This window comes from Sphaerodactylus townsendi, linkage group LG11 (genome assembly GCF_021028975.2).
Source record: "Sphaerodactylus townsendi isolate TG3544 linkage group LG11, MPM_Stown_v2.3, whole genome shotgun sequence".
In the NCBI taxonomy this organism is placed as follows: Eukaryota; Metazoa; Chordata; class Lepidosauria; order Squamata; family Sphaerodactylidae; genus Sphaerodactylus; species Sphaerodactylus townsendi.
In genome coordinates this window covers 23,667,110-23,684,051 of record NC_059435.1, presented here as the reverse complement: position 1 = coordinate 23,684,051, position 16,942 = coordinate 23,667,110, and the positions used below count along the sequence as shown (strand labels likewise).

At 42.0% G+C, this 16,942-nt stretch overlaps 1 protein-coding gene across 2 annotated transcripts in view; it reads left to right on the top strand.

Moving 5' to 3' along the window:
• ITGA9 (integrin subunit alpha 9) overlaps positions 1–16,942 on the top strand; it is a 246,500-nt gene that overhangs the window by 197,457 nt on the left and 32,101 nt on the right. The gene's annotated exons all lie outside the window — the stretch shown is intronic.

The window sequence follows — 16,942 nt, the reverse complement described above, 5'->3', positions numbered from 1 at the left end:
CTTCCTTCCTTCCTTCCTTCCTTCCTTCCTTCCTTCCTTCCTTCCTTCCTTCCTTCCTTCCTTCCTTCCTTCCTTCCTTCCTTCCTCCCTCCCTCCCTCCCTCCCTCCCTCCCTCCCTCCCTCCCTCCCTCCCTTCCCATACAGCCTCCTAATGTCAAATTCTTCTCCAAGCCTAGTGATTGTCAGTCTAAATCAGGGGTAGGGAACCTGCGGCTCTCCAGATGTTCAGGAACTACAATTCCCATCAGCCCCTACCAGCATGGCCAATTGGCCATGCTGGTAGGGGCTGATGGGAATTGTAGTTCCTGAACATCTGGAGAGCCGCAGGTTCCCTACCCCTGGTCTAAATCCAACTATCTGCATACTGAGCATCCTGAAATTTACTTGGGTCAGTGGACCTTCGGGAGCACATGGGAGACACAGTGGGGATTTCAAGTGGGAGGGTAGAAACATCCCATCTTCTACAAAAGGAAATGCTGTTCTATTGAAAGAACTGTGTGGTTGGTTACAGTATTTTCTAAAATACAAGACTTATTCTCTCACAGGTATGCCATTAAAAAGGAGGTGGTCATACAAGTTGCATACAAATTACAGTTATGTCCAGTAATATTTTTGTGCATGGATAATAATTTTAAGGGGGTCATCTTCAATTCAGGGTTGTCTTCTTTTCAGGCAAGTATGGTACATGCCAGTGTTTTTAAGTAGAGACAGTTCACGTATATGGTTGAGAGGTGTTAGAGGAGTTAAATAGTGAAATGATGTACACATACACATAGGAAGCAGGTTTTAGTAAATACAATAAACAGAAAGGGGAAATTGTTGCAGAATGGAGGTAAGAATCATGGAATTGGAAGGGACCATACAGGCCATCTAGTCAACTGCCTGCTCAATGCAGGACCAGCCTAAAGCATCTCTGAGAAGTGTTCATCCAGCTGATACTTGAAGACTGCCAGTAAGGGGGAGCTCACCACTGATTTCACTGCTAAACTACTGTACTGTACATTTTTTTAAAAAAATTCCTAACATGCAGCTGTACGTTTCTGCCTGTAATTTAAACCCCTTAGTGTAAGACCTGTTCTCTGCTACCAACAAGAACAGCTCCCTGCTCTCCTCTAAGTGACAGCATTTTAGACACTTAAAGAGAGCAGTCAGGTTTCCAGCCTTAACATTCCCAAGTCTGTCAGTCTTTCCTCACAGGCCTTTCGTCCAGGCTCCTGATCCCTCATTGCAGCTGCTCTATTCAGTCTACATCCTTTTTGAAGTGAGGCCTCCAGAACCATACACAGCACTCTAGATGCAGCTTGACCAATGCAGTGTACAGCGGGACTATGACACCTTGCAATTTGAGTGTTATACCTCTGTTAATACACTCCAGACTGCATTAGCTTTTTTTTTTGCTGCTGCATCACATGGGTTGCTCATGCATAGCTTACAGTCCACCCACCCATAGGCCAAGATCTTGTTCATGCACTCTGTTATCCAGAAGTGTATCCCCCATCCAGTAGAACTCTCCACTTATCCTTGTTGAACTCCATCTTGCTCACATCCAACCACCTTTCAGATGCACTCACTTCCAAGTAACTGCACTCTTAGTAGTTTACAATACTAAGGTGCAAAAGCCATATAGAACTAAGCAATTGGATTTAAATGTTTCAAATGCAAGCATCCAATTGCATATGATCACCTGAACTTGCTTAGAGCTGGTCTGCTGGCTGGGCGATACCTTTTTTTTTTATTCTGATAAATTAATCTTTTATTATCAGACACTGACCCTAACATCACTCATAGAATGTCATTGTTTGCCCTGCCAGCTAAGAATATAAGAGCTACTGTGATTTTTAAAATATCAGTTGTTGAAATCACTGTCCGAGGTTTCAATATGCTTCTGAACCTTTTTTACTGTTAATATTTTATGATATATGTGTGGGGCCAGGACCACGTCTCTGGTCCTACACAGCTGAATTAGTTTAAGACTAAGTTAGAAAGACACCCAAGAAGCAGTTTGAAACAGAAGATAAGTGTACTGGACAGCATAAGTATCTGACCAGGGTGTCCCCTTAAGGATAAGAGGCACACCCTTGATACAAAGGGACCAATTTTTATAGACGCAAAAATACAGACGTCACACAATCATCATCATAGAAGTTACGTATAGTCCATACCTCTTTCACGTGCGACAAGCATGTATGTTCAAACCTAATTGGATAGAATCTGTCTCCTGGTCACATGAAGATAGCCTCTTATTCTACGTCAAACGCTGCATGCTGTTAGTGCGTGCTCTCTCTCTGTGCATATACAAAGGGCAGCAATAAAGCTAGCTTGTTGTCTTCAAGAATAACTTGTTATTCTTGGTTTTGGCTCCCAAGAGAGAGCTTGAAAATACCTCTAGGAGCATGCAGGCTAACATATACTGTAGTGATCATAAAACTTCTCCTTTCTGATTCTAATACAATAGAATTATGATCAAATACAAGTAAATGTGAATCACTCATTATCATTTCTTTGTTCATTCAACATAAATAGAAAAACACTTTTTCCTTATTTAATTAATCACATTGATTTAACTATCCCCTATTGCTGGTCCTAACCCACAAAAACAAGGTGATAAAATTTATATGGCTTCTGTCATATAGTAACCTGTAGTTACAAGACCTCAAAAGATGTGTATCTGTACCTGCCTGCATCTTCACTAGCAAGCTGGTAACATGCAGGCCTGCTAGTCTCTTACACAGAGAAGCTTCCATTTTGATTCATCAAATCTTTGGTTTGTGAATTAATCTTCCTTGATTAAATACAAATTTCACACATTCTTGTCCATCTCCACATGTGTATTGGGAAATGCTTGATGTTTATACTGCATTTTATTTTTTGTAATTTTGTCAAATTGGGTGTCACTTTGTGAAGGTCTTTGGCTGTACACAAATAGATTCATTCATTTGTTCACCTGAACTTAATGCTGGGGCCTCAGGAATGGGCATCATGGAAACTGCAGCCCCACTCCTTCACTTGCCACTGTGGAAAAGTAAGAAGCCCTTATGTTGGAGCTCCTGGTGTAGTGGTTAAGAGTGGCAAACTCTAATCTGGAGAACCAGGTTTGAATCTCCACCTAGTTTTAATTTCCCACTCCTACACATGAAGCCTGCTGGATGACCTTGGACCAGTCACGGTCCTCTCAGCAGTCTCTCTGCCTCACCTACTTCACAAGTTGCCTGTTGTGGGGGAAGGAAGGGAAAGTGATTTTAAGTTGCTTCAAGGTTGAGAAAAGCAGGATATAAAAACCAACTCTTCTTCTTATTCATCAGTATTCCCAAACTTCTCACCTCACTCAGTGTTTGGGAATGTCACTTCCTCTTTTTATTCAAAGATGCACTTTCTGTAAACAAATATCAGAGTGATCTTGAGAAAAATGGGTCAAAAGTCACTGCGAGAAATGTTGTTTTAAGGGCTGTCTTTTAATATTCCCATGTTTTAAGAATGTACAATAGAGGAGGTGGATTATGTCTGGGTCATAGGCTAGGAGACAAAATGAGTTCCCATCAACTGAGACTCAGGACCAAACGTGCTTCTCTGAACTGGCTCAACCTTTTGCTACACAGCAGCTGGAAATCTTCTTTATTCCTTGGCAAGTGCTCATTAGCAGTTCTGAAAGATTCATATAAACAACCTAATCTTTAATTGGAATTTGGTGATGTAGTACAGAGTTCTGGGATGACCGTTGTGCCATAGTCAGGCCTTTCTAGATGATGATGATTTTCACAGAGCAATTTGTGCAGTTGTAATTCTGTTGTTATGGTGGCGTTCAGATTTCTTTCCTCAAAAAGGGACTTCAGTTGTGGAGAAAACACTATGAATGGGGGACTGACCCAATCTTTATCATACTTGGGGATTCCTCTCAGAAGAGTTACCAGAAGCTATGCTGAAAATGTGGTGCCTGTATCTTTTTTTTAAAAAGCCCCTCTGAGTCTAGGAAACATTTCCCATAGGGTATAATTGAGCCATTTTTTTGCAGAACCAGGGGTGTTTTTTGCATTCCCCCTTCATACCCCCCCCCCCCCAGTCAGGGTGATGCACATCATTCTCCCCTCCTCCCTTTTCACTTAAAACCTGTGAGATGCATAAGGTTGGTAACCCGGTTCAAAAATACCTGGAGATTTGAGGGTGGAGCCTGGGAGAGTGGGGCTTAGGGAGCAGGGGGACTTTGGTAGGCTATGATGTCATAAAATTCACCTCCTGACACAGCCATTTTCTCCAGGTGGAAAAAATGTTTTAAACAAACGAACAAAGAAATAAGCAATTTCTGCAGTATGGAGATCTGTTCCATGAGATCTCTATCCCTTGCCTGAAAGTTGGCAACCCTAGAGATGGGTTAGGCAGTGCAGGGGAGGTGGGGAGGTCACCCAACAAGCATCAAGGCTTGAGAATATGAATCTGGATGTTCCTGATCCTAGTTTGAAATGCTAACCATGGCACTCCCTGCCTCTGGGCTTCCTCCCCACCAGGTCTCACTAATCTGCTTGTCAACTGCTTTCTGTCCTCCTTAGAACCACACTATTTCAGCTCACCGCTTGCTGTCCTCCCTAGAACCACACTATTTCAGCTCACCGCTTGCTGTCCTCTTTAGAACCACACTATTTCAGCTCACCGCTTGCTGTCCTCCTTAGAACCACACTATTTCAGCTCACCGCTTGCTGTCCTCCTTAGAACCACACTATTTCAGCTCACCACTCGCTGTCCTCCTTAGAACCACACTATTTCAGCTCACCGCTTGCTGTCCTCCTTAGAACCACTGCCTTCCAAACACCACTTCTGTCCTCCTTAGAACCACACTATTTCAGCTCACCGCTTGCTGTCCTCCTTAGAACCACACTATTTCAGCTCACCACTCGCTGTCCTCCTTAGAACCACACTATTTCAGCTCACCGCTTGCTGTCCTCCTTAGAACCATACTATGCCTGCTGTTCCTATGCTTGGAGAAATGAGACTGCTGCAGTAGTTATCTATCCTGAGGATTGCTGGAGGTACCACTTTGGCACACTATGAATTGGATGATCAGGATATCTTCTTTTGCTTTTTTTGTCTTCAGAAAGGATCGATGTTGTCATGAGGGCTGAATGACAAAACATAAGTTGAGTGTAAGTAGGGCAGCTGAATGATTTCCAGCCTAGCTGTTGAGGGGATTTGGCTTTGCAGCATTGCCAAGTTGGTTGCTTCCCAAGAGTTTGATTACTAGCATCTAAACAGAACTCCCAGACTAGAGTGATGTGGATGTTAAGAATTTCAAAGAAAGCGACTCACTCTGGCATTATGAGCAATGTCTGGGTCAGCAAACATTTGCTTTCATTTGCTTTGTAAGTTGGACTAAAAACACAGAGCCTTTTCTTTTAGGCCAGTGCCGGCCTAAAAGTACTGAAGTTGCACTATTTGGCACATGCTCAGTGGCTGCGTCTCTCTGATGGAAACCCTTGAAAGGAAAAGCAAATGTTTCTGTCTGTGTGAATATTTGAGATTGTAGTTAACTGTAGTTGTGGATGCGAAGGCCAAGCTAGAAAGAGGTTGATGGATTATTGAACAGGCAGTCTAATACGCACAGTTACAAAAAGAGGCCCACTTGTGGCAAATGATCATATAATCAATCTAAAACAAAGTCCAAAAACTTCAAGGAACTAATACAGATTTGAAAGAACCCAGAGAGGTTCCCAGTTATCATTATGTAGAATTGACATTTAATTTTTATAGTAATTCTATTGTAATTCTAGGGTTGCTTGCCCTATAGACATAATTCTTTGTGTAGCGCTTGCTGCTGCAAAGCAGAGATATTGACACCTCCAACAAAGAATCTATATGGAAGGGTTTTTTTGCATACTTTCTTTTCCCAGCCCTCCGCTGTTGCTATTCCACCACCGCCAGATTTTTTCAGGCTGTTTTTTTTAAATCCAGTCTCTTGAAACAATGTCCTCTGCTTTCATTTTGTTAAATGTAAGTCTACAACCCTCTTGGTTGTAGAGTTCAAAGGAGGAATGTGCAGCCATTTCATTTTGTCTTATAACTCCACTACCAAAAGGGCTGCAGACAAAAAGAAACGGGAACTAATACAATAGATCTTTATGATATTATAATACTTCAATGATATAACTATTCTTTTGTAAAAGCCTGGAAAAAAGACCTCCAGTAGTGGCAGGAGGGAATGAACAAATGCGCCTCTTCCTGTCCACATAATATTCAAAGGTGCTTTGACATAAGTCTCCCTCCCTCCTCACACTAAAAGATTGTACCAAACCATGTTTGGGAAAGATAACAAAGTATGAGGAACTATGGAAACAGCATGAGTAAAGGAAGATGTCATCAGATGTTCTGCAATACAGTGCTGCACTTAAGAAGTCCAAGTGGAGCTAAATATCTTTGTAGAAACAGTTTAACAACCAAATCCACATTGGGGGTGGGGGGATATTGGCAGTGACTAGGGATGTTATGGTAAACATGGTGTGCTGTAGCCTCCAATGGAGTTCAAGGTGGCAGCAAGAAATGGGGGAAAAATCCCTTCTTCCATCCATACAGCTCCATTGGGGAGACAAACTTATGCCAAGTGTTATCATGGCATGAGTCTGAGCGCTACACCAGGGGTGTTTTCAGGATGAAAGCCATCAGAAGCCAACCAGAGTTGGTTCCACCACTAAGAATGCCTCTGACCAAGCCCCAGCATCCACCTTTAGTCCGGCGTGACTCTGCAGGCGGCAGGCTCTTCAGAGTTGGTCACCTTCGAGCTGTATGACCACCTGCTGCCCTGTTTGCCCTCCCCACTTATGCTGGTGGGGTGGCAAATGTGCCGGCATAACCCCGTACCAGTTCCAGGAGCCACTCCTCTCCCCCCACCCCCCCACCTGGCAGTTTGGACCTCCCATATTGTTTCATTGTCAAGGGCTTTCCTACATGCCAATTATGTTGTGTCACTGGATGATGGTATTTTTAACAGAAGGCACAATAAGCCAAATTTTAGCAACCACATCCAGGTAGATCTGGGCTAGAGCCTTTCCACTGACTCGGGATCTGTCTTTTTGTTGCTCTTGTTGAGACAACTAGAAGCATAGCTTACCATCCACAACTCATATAGAAAATTTCCCTTGGGGTTTTTTTGGCAGCCAGTTCTAAAATTTTGTTCTATTCTGTTCCTTTGAAGTTTTGAACTTGGCTCTGAAAATAGCCACACAGCAAGAGTTTGTAACTACACGTAAATACTCAGCAGTAACATTTTTTAAATAATAAGTTTTTATTAAAAATTTTAGCACTAGCATTTTTGAAAGTCATTGTCATTGTGACAGCTGGTTACACTCCTGATCAGAGGTGTAGCTAGGGAAAATGGAGCCCAGTGCAAAATGAATTTTGTGGGGGCCCCGCACAAGTGCAGCCGCTGTGATGCTGGAATCCACTCCCAAACAGTATCACTTTCAATGGTGTTTAAGCTAGGGAGCCCAGATTCTCTTTTTAAATCCACCTTAAAGGGAGAATCTGGGATTCTCCCCCACCCTGAAACAGCATCACTTTCAATGTTTAAATTGGGGACCTCACATTCTCCCTTTAAGTCCATGCCAAAGGGGGTGGATTTAAAAGGAGAATCTGGGGAAATTTGGGGGGTGCCTGCTGTCAGGGGTGCAATTGTTAAGCTAGCAGCACCAAAATTTCAGGGTATCTTTAGGAGTCTCTCCTGATGATACCACCCAGGTTTGGCGAAGTTTGGTTCAGGGGGTCCAAAGTTATGGACACTCAAAGGTGTAGCCCCCATCTCCTATTTGCTCCCATTGGAAACAATGGGGGATGGGGACACCCCCTTTGGGAGTCCATACCTTTGGACCCCCTGAACCAAACCTCACCTAACTTGGGTGGTATCATCAGGAAAGTCTCCTGAAAAATCCCTGAAATTTGGTTCTGCTAGCCTAAAAACTGCGCTTCCTGCAGGCCAAAAACTGAAAAAAACCCCCACTAAAAATACAAAAAAATACAAACGAACCTGAATTTTTTGCGCCCCCTCCCCCCTAGGCATGTGCCCAGTGCAACAAACATCCCCCAGCTCCCCTAGTAGCTACACCTCTGCTCCTGATCTTCACAGTGTACGTGACACTTGAAGTTAGCTCGGAGGATAAATTTGGCATCATGGCAGCATTTAGTTTATTTCTATGGCATTTGGAACCATACTTCAAAACCCCCAGATTTCTCAGCAGAATGGATTTGTATTTCCAGTTACACCAACTTGCAATTTATTTTAGTATTCCATTGTGTTCTATTTCCAAGCAATGTTTGGATGATCACTTCTTTAGAACTTCCCAGTAGCTTCTTCAGGAGTTTGCCACATTTCAGGAGCTCTGAGATGCTGTTACTGTGTCTCCTCCTGTCTCAAGCTAAGTGGAATATCTGTCTGGGAGAAGGGCCCAGGACACCCCCTCTGATGAGACTTCAGAAACTATGTAGGGAGTCCTATTCGGTATGAACACTTAGTACATTCCTGCTGTGTTTTACAGTAGATATTTCAGTTGTTCTGTCTATATTCAGAAAGGATGTCCTGTTTGATTTGTCATTTTTTTGGAGGGGAGGTATATTCCGGTCTAATCTATTATCTTTAATGTATATAAACTGCCTTTAGTTATGGAGAAGTGCTGTATAATATTTTGAAATAAATATCATAATGGCATTAGTGGACTTTTGTTGGGCTGTAAGTGGCATATTAGTAGTGAATATATCATTTATATTATTTATAGCCTAATCCAAAGTGGGGGGAAATAGAGTGGCAGCTGGGGATGGCACTGCCACTCTACCTCCAAAGAGGCAATCGACAGCACGGGCACTGGGGGAAAATGAGAAACTCCTTTCTCCCCTGGGAAAGCCCATAGTGGAAAATGATTTACTCCATCCCTTTTGGTGGCGTAGATCTGTGCCTGGGGGGCATACCTGGGCTGAAAGTCCTGGGGGAGCCAGCTAAAGTTGTCTCCTCTTCCAGGAACATCCCTGGAATGCCCCCATTCCATGCTGGTGCAGGCATTTGCAAGGGCCAGCTTCTGGTTTTGCGCACTACGGCGGCTGGCCACTGAGATAAATCCCTCAGTGCCAGCATCTGTGCCAGTTTGCATGGCGCTGGTGGCACAGGTGCAGGCGCAACCCTTCCACCACTTCCAGTATGGCTTCATCCCCCTCCCTTTAGATCGCACAATTATATATCTGTGTGAGTGATGTTATGTTGCAAGTGGCTTGTGGTGACCCTAGCAAGGGACTTCCACGAAGTAAGGAGCAGAGGTGATTTGTCATTGCCTTCCTCTTCAGAGTCTTTCTTCATGGACTGGCCCTCCAAGAACTGACCCTCCTTAGCTTCTGAAATCTGATGACATTGGGCAATACCATTCCACCTTCTCTCCCATGTCACTTATTCCTGATCCAAATTTTGCTGAATGATTGTGGAATCGGTTTTAGATCACTGTTAAACAGTCTGGTTGACCTTGTCCTCAGTGGGGTGGGTGGCCCTCTGGTCTCAGGAATGGGATTCATGGTGGATAGGTCTATCAGCAACCCTTAGACATGATAACTAGAGGGATCCTTCAACTTCAGTTGCAACTCCTTCTAAATATGAATTGCTGGTGACAATAGCATGGAAAGCCATCTCCTTCCTTTCCTGTTTGCAGGCTTCCGTTAAGTATCTAATTGGCCCTTGTGGCAGTCAAGAGAAGTGCTGATATTTGCTCTGATCCAGCAGGACATTTCTTGTGTTCTTTGGCTGCAGTGGCTTTTGCGTGTAGTAGGAAGACAGAGCAGAAAGTGATAGGTGGCGAGAACAGGAGAAAGCATAAAAAATTCCCAAGCCCAAACCTATAAAGATGTCCATGTGCTACTATGTCAGCTATGGACAGGTGAGAATGACAAGAAGCTTTGGTGAAAGCAAGTAAGTGGCATAAGCGTTGGGAGAGATTTGAATTATAAATATCTAGGAAAATGCCAGCCACAGATGCAGGCGAAACCTCAGGAAAAAATGCTACTAGAACATGGCCATACAGCCTGGGAACCACACAACACCCCAGTGATTCCGGCTGTGAAAGCCTTCAACAATATGTAGGAAAATGTTGTTCAGTAAGCTACATGAGTGGGTTTATCCTGCGTCATGCATTGTAGGGAAACAGAAGGTTTGATAGGATATCATGACTGTCAGAAGAACTACAGCAACACAGGGAAGATGTCTTTTTGTAAGTTTCCTGCCTAGGGAATTCCTTCTTTAAAGATTTTCTTTCTTAAATGAGTAAGAAAGCAAAGGTCACTATCATTTTCCTGAGGGGGATTGTGAAAAGTGAGATAATTTCCCCATTCTGTTATTGGTGTAGCTCTAACTTTTCCCAGAATAGTTGGAAAGGAAATTAGAAATGATGAATTAGCCTTTTTAAATGACATAAATAGAATTTGAAATAGGTGGACTAATAAATAAGAAATTTTCTTGTAATAGCTTTTAAAATCAAACCAGTTAGGATGAGAGATATATTGCAACATGACACAGTTCTAAGGAAATCATTCATAAGGAAAGTGCTGACTATATATAACTGAACCAGTGTTTTGGTGGAAGGATAGCATCAAGTCTTATGTTTGCAAAAGGAACATGGATTCATTTGCCTGTGGTAATTTCCTCCTCGTTTAAAGGACTCTCTTCCTCTGGCAAGAAAAGTATAACTTTGTTCTTAGTGACTATCAAGATCCCCTGCTGTGGCTTTTTAGGAGTGATGAACACAATAGTCAGGAAGCCTTATAAGATGGAATATCTCCACCTCTGTCCCTGAACTATCCCTGAACTATTCCTCTCTATGTCATCAACAAGTTTCTTCTACCCAGTCTTTACTGTTTTGCAGTTTCATAGAAATGTTAATACAAGTATTGATTTGCTTTTGGTAAATTATTTAGTTTTTGACAATTTCTCAGTCACACGGAGAAAAAAATCCTGATTCAGTGAGGCCCATTCTCCTGGACTGTCACCTTTATGATGAATTAAGGAAGAGATTAATGACCTATAATTGTTACCAAAGAAAATTCAAGCAGAATCAAACTCTTCCACTTTTTGATGTCTGACCAGGACTCAGATGTCACTTTAGTCGTAGCTAAGTTTTTAGCGTCAGTCATAAAGCGAAGGATGATTATACTCCCCAATCTGGACACTGTTTTATGAGCTTTTAAAATGATCTATATCAATTCTAAGTTTAATATATTTGTCGCAAACTTTATATTTTGTTCTTTACGTAGAGTATTTAACTTGTGCCAATAAAAGGTATTGATTGATTGAAAAAAATGGTAATCCCAATAAAAATTTGTCTAGATATTTCCTGCATGCTATTGTGGCAAAAGGCTTCTATATGTAGTTCCCAGGCCAGCTGCTTCTGTCTTCCAAATTGCCCCTGAGACAGTTCCTCCATCTTTCTCCCACAGATTTATAAACATTTCCAATAGTATCCTGAGATTATTCTTGCCAAATTGCCAATCTATATGATATTCTCCACTTGAGACTCAGTGACTGTGCCTTTAAAAAAAAATAGTGAAGGAATAAATAATGACCAGGGTAGGGCAGGGCAGGGCAGTGACTTGAATGCCTGATTGTAATTACTCTGTGTAGAAATGAGGTGGGTGGCAGCTAGAAAAAGAGCAGTTTTCAGAGGTGGCATCTCATCTGGGAAATGCTCGCCCCCTTACTGCTTGCCTGCCTTACTGTCCTTTAAGCATCAGACCAAAACATTTCTTTTGCCCAAGTTTTTAACTAAGAGTTGTTGGTTTCTTTCGCTGCTGCATGGGCTCTTCCATGCTCAAGAACTGTTCATGGGAATTTTTGAGCTGCTGAGTGGCTGTTTTATGCAGTTTTTAAGAACATAAGAATATAACATTTATGTGTATGGCTTGTTCTTGTCGGTTTGCCTTTAGTAGCAATCCTTGATATTTTTGTTCTATGGTATTGTTTTTATGTTTATGTTTTATGCTTTTCTTGTTTTGTGGCATTGTTTAATATAAATTCCCTAAATAAATAAATAAAACTCTTTGGGAACTTTGTGTTGAACAATATGCTGCCATTTATTTATTTAGCGTATAGCTGCCCTGCTTTTCTTCCTAATGAGGACCCAAAGCAGCTGACAAAAATATACTTCTGAACAGTTGTATAACAGTGGGGTGCTGTGTGGTTTCCGGGCTGTATGGCCGTGTTCTAGCAGCATTCTCTCCTGACGTTTCGCCTGCATCTGTGGCTGGCATCTTCAGAGGATCTGAATCCTCTGAAGATGCCAGCCACAGATCCTCTGATCCTCTGAAGATGCCAGCCACAGATGCAGGCGAAACGTCAGGAGAGAATGCTGCTAGAACACGGCCATACAGCCCGGAAGCCACACAGCACCCCAGTGATTCCGGCCGTGAAGCCTTCGACAATACAGTTGTATAACACATTATAAAACAAGTAAACAAAAAAGACATCCTGTACTGATGTCCACCAGGTTGATCCACAGGCTGTGATTCATGGATTAACAGCCAGGGGCTAGGAGCCCTTAAGTTCTTGGCTTTGGCTGGTTCCTCTGGCCATGCCCAGATGATCAGTATCTGCATCAGCGGAGAGTGCTCAGCCCAAATGTTTTACCTGGCAATCATCTTCTCTTGATTCTGTATGAAGTAACTCTGAAGAGAAACCTTCATCTGGGGCAAGACTCTTGATGGAGTGTGTGCCATTCTAGCTGTCCATAATGTGTAAGGTCTATATCATAGGGTTGTCAGCTCCAGGCTGGGGAATTCCTGGAGATTTGCAAGGTGGGGTTTGGAGAGGGACCTGAGTGGGGCCTCATATCATAATGTATACCCTCCAAAGGAGCCATTTTCTCCAGGATAATTGAAATTGTAATCTCGAGATGAGTTGTAATTCTGAGAGATCTACAGGTGCCAGTACCTCCCACTACATTATCATAAGGTAACAGTTGAACATCCTAAAATCATAAGCTAAAGGAGAAGAGTATGAGGGATGAGACTGTACTTCAGGGTGTACATTTTGTGTACCCACAAAGCCAGATGGTGTCAATGATTTATGTGATACAGATGCTCGAGGGCCTCCTCCGCCTTCCAGGTTTTGCAGCCCGAGACAAGTAGCGGATTTATCCAGCCCTTGATAGGCGGCAACTCCACATGGCTGGTGGGGCTGCAATTCAACTTGGTGGTGAGCCTCAAGTAGTTGAGGCTGTTCTGCTTCCATTGTGTAACAGCTGTTTGGAAGAAACCTCCATGAAGCTTTACCCTAATATCATGTAGCAGTTGGCATCTTTACAATGCATAAATTACCCTTTGCTTAGCCACCAGAGAAAGGCAGAATGTAAGCACAGTCTTGGGTTTCAGCAGTTGAGCCCTTGAGCATGGGAATGTTACGTGTAAACTCTCTTTTTGGTTGCCATGTATGGTGGTGTTTAAGCGGTAGGCTTAAGCCTTTTTGTGAGCACTAAAATTAAATAAACGTTTCTTTACACCATTGATATATTGGGTGCTCTCCCTCTTTCCTACTCACAAAGGCTGAACGCCTTTGTTTTCATGCCAAGCTGGACTAATCATGTCTATTCTTGGTTGCTGTGCCAGTTCAGATGGGTCTTGTGTGTGCAGAACAGCACTGGCTTATGACAGAATTTTTTCTGCAAAGGTCAAATCTTTAAAAGTTTCCAAGATTTGTCAAAGAATGTTTAAGATGTTATATATGCTGCAGTTCTTACCTTTTCCTTGGGAATACTTCACACCTTCATGCCACAATGGCACCTGTTTTCTGGAAATAAAAATATATTTTAAAAAGAGATAAATATATATATATATATATTAAAAAGAAGGGCGAGGCTTTTGATACCTTCTGCTGAGCTGATCAATGAGAGGGGAAGCGACAGAACTAGCCGCATGATGGCCAATATAATCAGTCATCAAGGGCCAAACTGCAGGAGGAATATGTCCTGAACTTTCCATAGGTGAGAAGTGTGAGGTCGTATTTCACAAATAATTGAAAGCAACAGAAAGGAGGAGTGGTGGTCACATTAATTTGGTGTAACTTGTCAGGGGCAAAGCATCCTTCATTTGCTTGTTTGAAGTTGTTATTGTTTCTTGGGGAAACCTTAAGTGGCTTGTACATCTACTTTATTTCGTACAAGCCTACTATGAAAATATTTTGAACCTTGATGGAAAAGGGAGAGTTAATGCATGTTGTTCAGTTTGCTTGTTTCTATCCTGGACGTATAATTTTAAGAGAGTTTTTTTTTAAAAAAAGCTCTCTTTGATTACAGTTCAAAGATGAAACATTTAACAAGTCACCAAGGTCATCGTACCCTGGGACTTCTGAAGGAGACATCTGTTTCAGGCACAAACAGTATCAGCTGATCTATATTCATCACAGAAGGGTGTCTCTCCAATAGCTTTCATTTGTAATTCAAAAGGACTGTAATTGACAATTCCAGCTTGCTCTATGAGGCTGGGGTTGGAAATAACTTGAAAACTGTACAGAAATAACAAGAGAACAACTGTACACAAATGTGTGTGACAATTCTGCATGCAGAGAAAATGGTCTTAATGCATGAAGGGCTTTGTTAAAGGAGGCATTGTTGAAAATCATGGAAAATGAAAAGGGGTGTGAAATAAAAATAATTTACAGTAGTGATTTCCCTGTGTGTTAAAAAGAGAAACTATAATAACTAGGACATCTAATGACTTTTTTTGGCCTTCTGTGTTGAATTTGTAACATTCAGAAGTGACCCATCAGAAAGTAAAAATCAGCTCAGTCTATAGAAATTCGTTCTCTAGGAAATTCAACTATGGCTGGTTGTTCTGACTGTCTAAACCTGCTAACCATGGTTTGCAGTCAGTTTGTAAACCAAAGTCATGGTTCGAAATAGGTTTGCTAACTATTGTTCATGATAACTTGGCATGAGGTCTGAACTGACAGCTTACAGACCCTGCTGCATTGTAGAAATGGGAGTGCAAATGGAAAATGAAAGTACCCAGTTGGCTTTGAACCAGGTTTTGTTTGAAAACTTAAACAGGATTGAGGTCAGAGGCATAGCAAGGGGGAAAAGCACTCAGTGCACCGGTGCATTCTCCTCCCATGTTCCACCCCGGAATGCCCCGGAACGTCCCTGCAATGCCCCTGGAACGCCCTTACCACATCCCCACAGGGGTGTGAGCCCAATGCATCATGCGCCCCCCCCCCGCCCCCTTGGAGCTATGCCTTTGATTGAGGTTAGTACCAAACTATGATACAATGTGATGTTTAATCAGAATCCAAAGTCCTAAATAAAGTCACCTGCTTTTATGGCCAACAAAAGTTCACATTTCACTGGGTTGAACATCTTTGCCTTAACCAAAACAAATTCAGGACCTTCCTTCAAAGTTAATGGAGGAGTCCTTTGCCTGCAGCCGAGTGGGATTTTTGAGTGTTCATATCTCTGACTTTTCACATGAAACCTTCTTCTGGTGAGTCAGCTGTATGAATGTTGACCAGAGTGCACATTTGCCTTTTCTGCTGCATGAACATCAAGAATAGAATAGAATAGAATAGAATCTTTATTGGCCAAGTGTGATTGGACACACAAGGAATTTGTCTCCGGTGCATATGCTCTCAGTGTACATAAAAGAAAAATACATTTGTCAAGAATCATAAGGTACAGCACTTAATGATTGTCATATAGGTCTAGTAAGCAATCAGGAAACAATCAGTAGTAATGAAAACATAAAATGTAAAATCATAAAATAAAATAAAATAAAATAAAAGAATAAGAGAGAGAGTAAAAAAGCAGTGAAAACACCCCGTGTTTTCTGCCAAACCTGAACATAATTCTTTATTTGCACAAAGTGGCCGTATTGCAAAAGAATACCAGAATACTTAAATGCTCTGAAGCTGCCACCATCCCACATTGGCCATCTTGGTCATGACTGTAAAATTGAGATTTGTTGATTCTATATTTTTAGGCACCACTTATTCAAAAGGTTTTGTGGCAACTCATGACACTAAAACAGTGCAATAGGAGAAACTGCACAGAAAGGTCTTTTTGGATCTCTTGTCCCTTTTGGAATGTGGTTCTCCAGCATGCGATAACTAAAATACCATTAGTGTGACGTCAAATAAGTTTTAGAGAGACTGCAAATGATAATTCCACTTAAAAAAAGCCAAGCCCCATACGTCAGAACAAAACAGTTGGGCTGGATATCATCATCTTACGGATTTATGTTGCTGCTTTCCAGAAACAACTGTCCTCCCCAAAAATGCATGGCTCCTGTGTGTGTCTAATGATGACACAGTCTGATCAGACTAAAATTCACTGCCACTTTCTCCTTCTCTTCCGCTCCATACAGTTACTCAACTATACATCATCTATTATAGAAATCCTTTGGGAAATCCTTTTGTATATTGCAATCACTGCATTCTTTATGAGTGAAGTAATACGCATTTTTTTTACTTGACTGGTTACATCCTGCCTCTGAGAAGCGGTGGGGTTCATGGTGGAAACAAAACACTATCGGAATACCTGCCATCCCAAAATCTCTTGCACACTTTGGTATTACATGAAAAATAAGCTGAAAGGCTGTTTAATGGAAACAGTCTGTTTATGAGATAGAATTTGCTTGCCCTGTGCGTTCCGTTTACAAAAGGAGCAGATGGATATGAACTACTTTCACATGGGCAATGGGCCAGAATTATCAACATATTACTATATATTAAATACTAAGAACAGCATGACTGGGTCTGAAGTTCTGGGTCTAAGGCATCAGTTGTTTAAGGGGTGGAATCTTTTCAGCGAATGCAGTGTCATGGTGAATATGCAAAGATTTAAGTTAATCATGGGTTATATGTATGAGTTTGTGTTACATGGATCTCTCACCTCCCTTAGAGGAGACCCATTTGCCTACATTTGCAGAAACAGATCCCTGTGAACTACATGAAGAA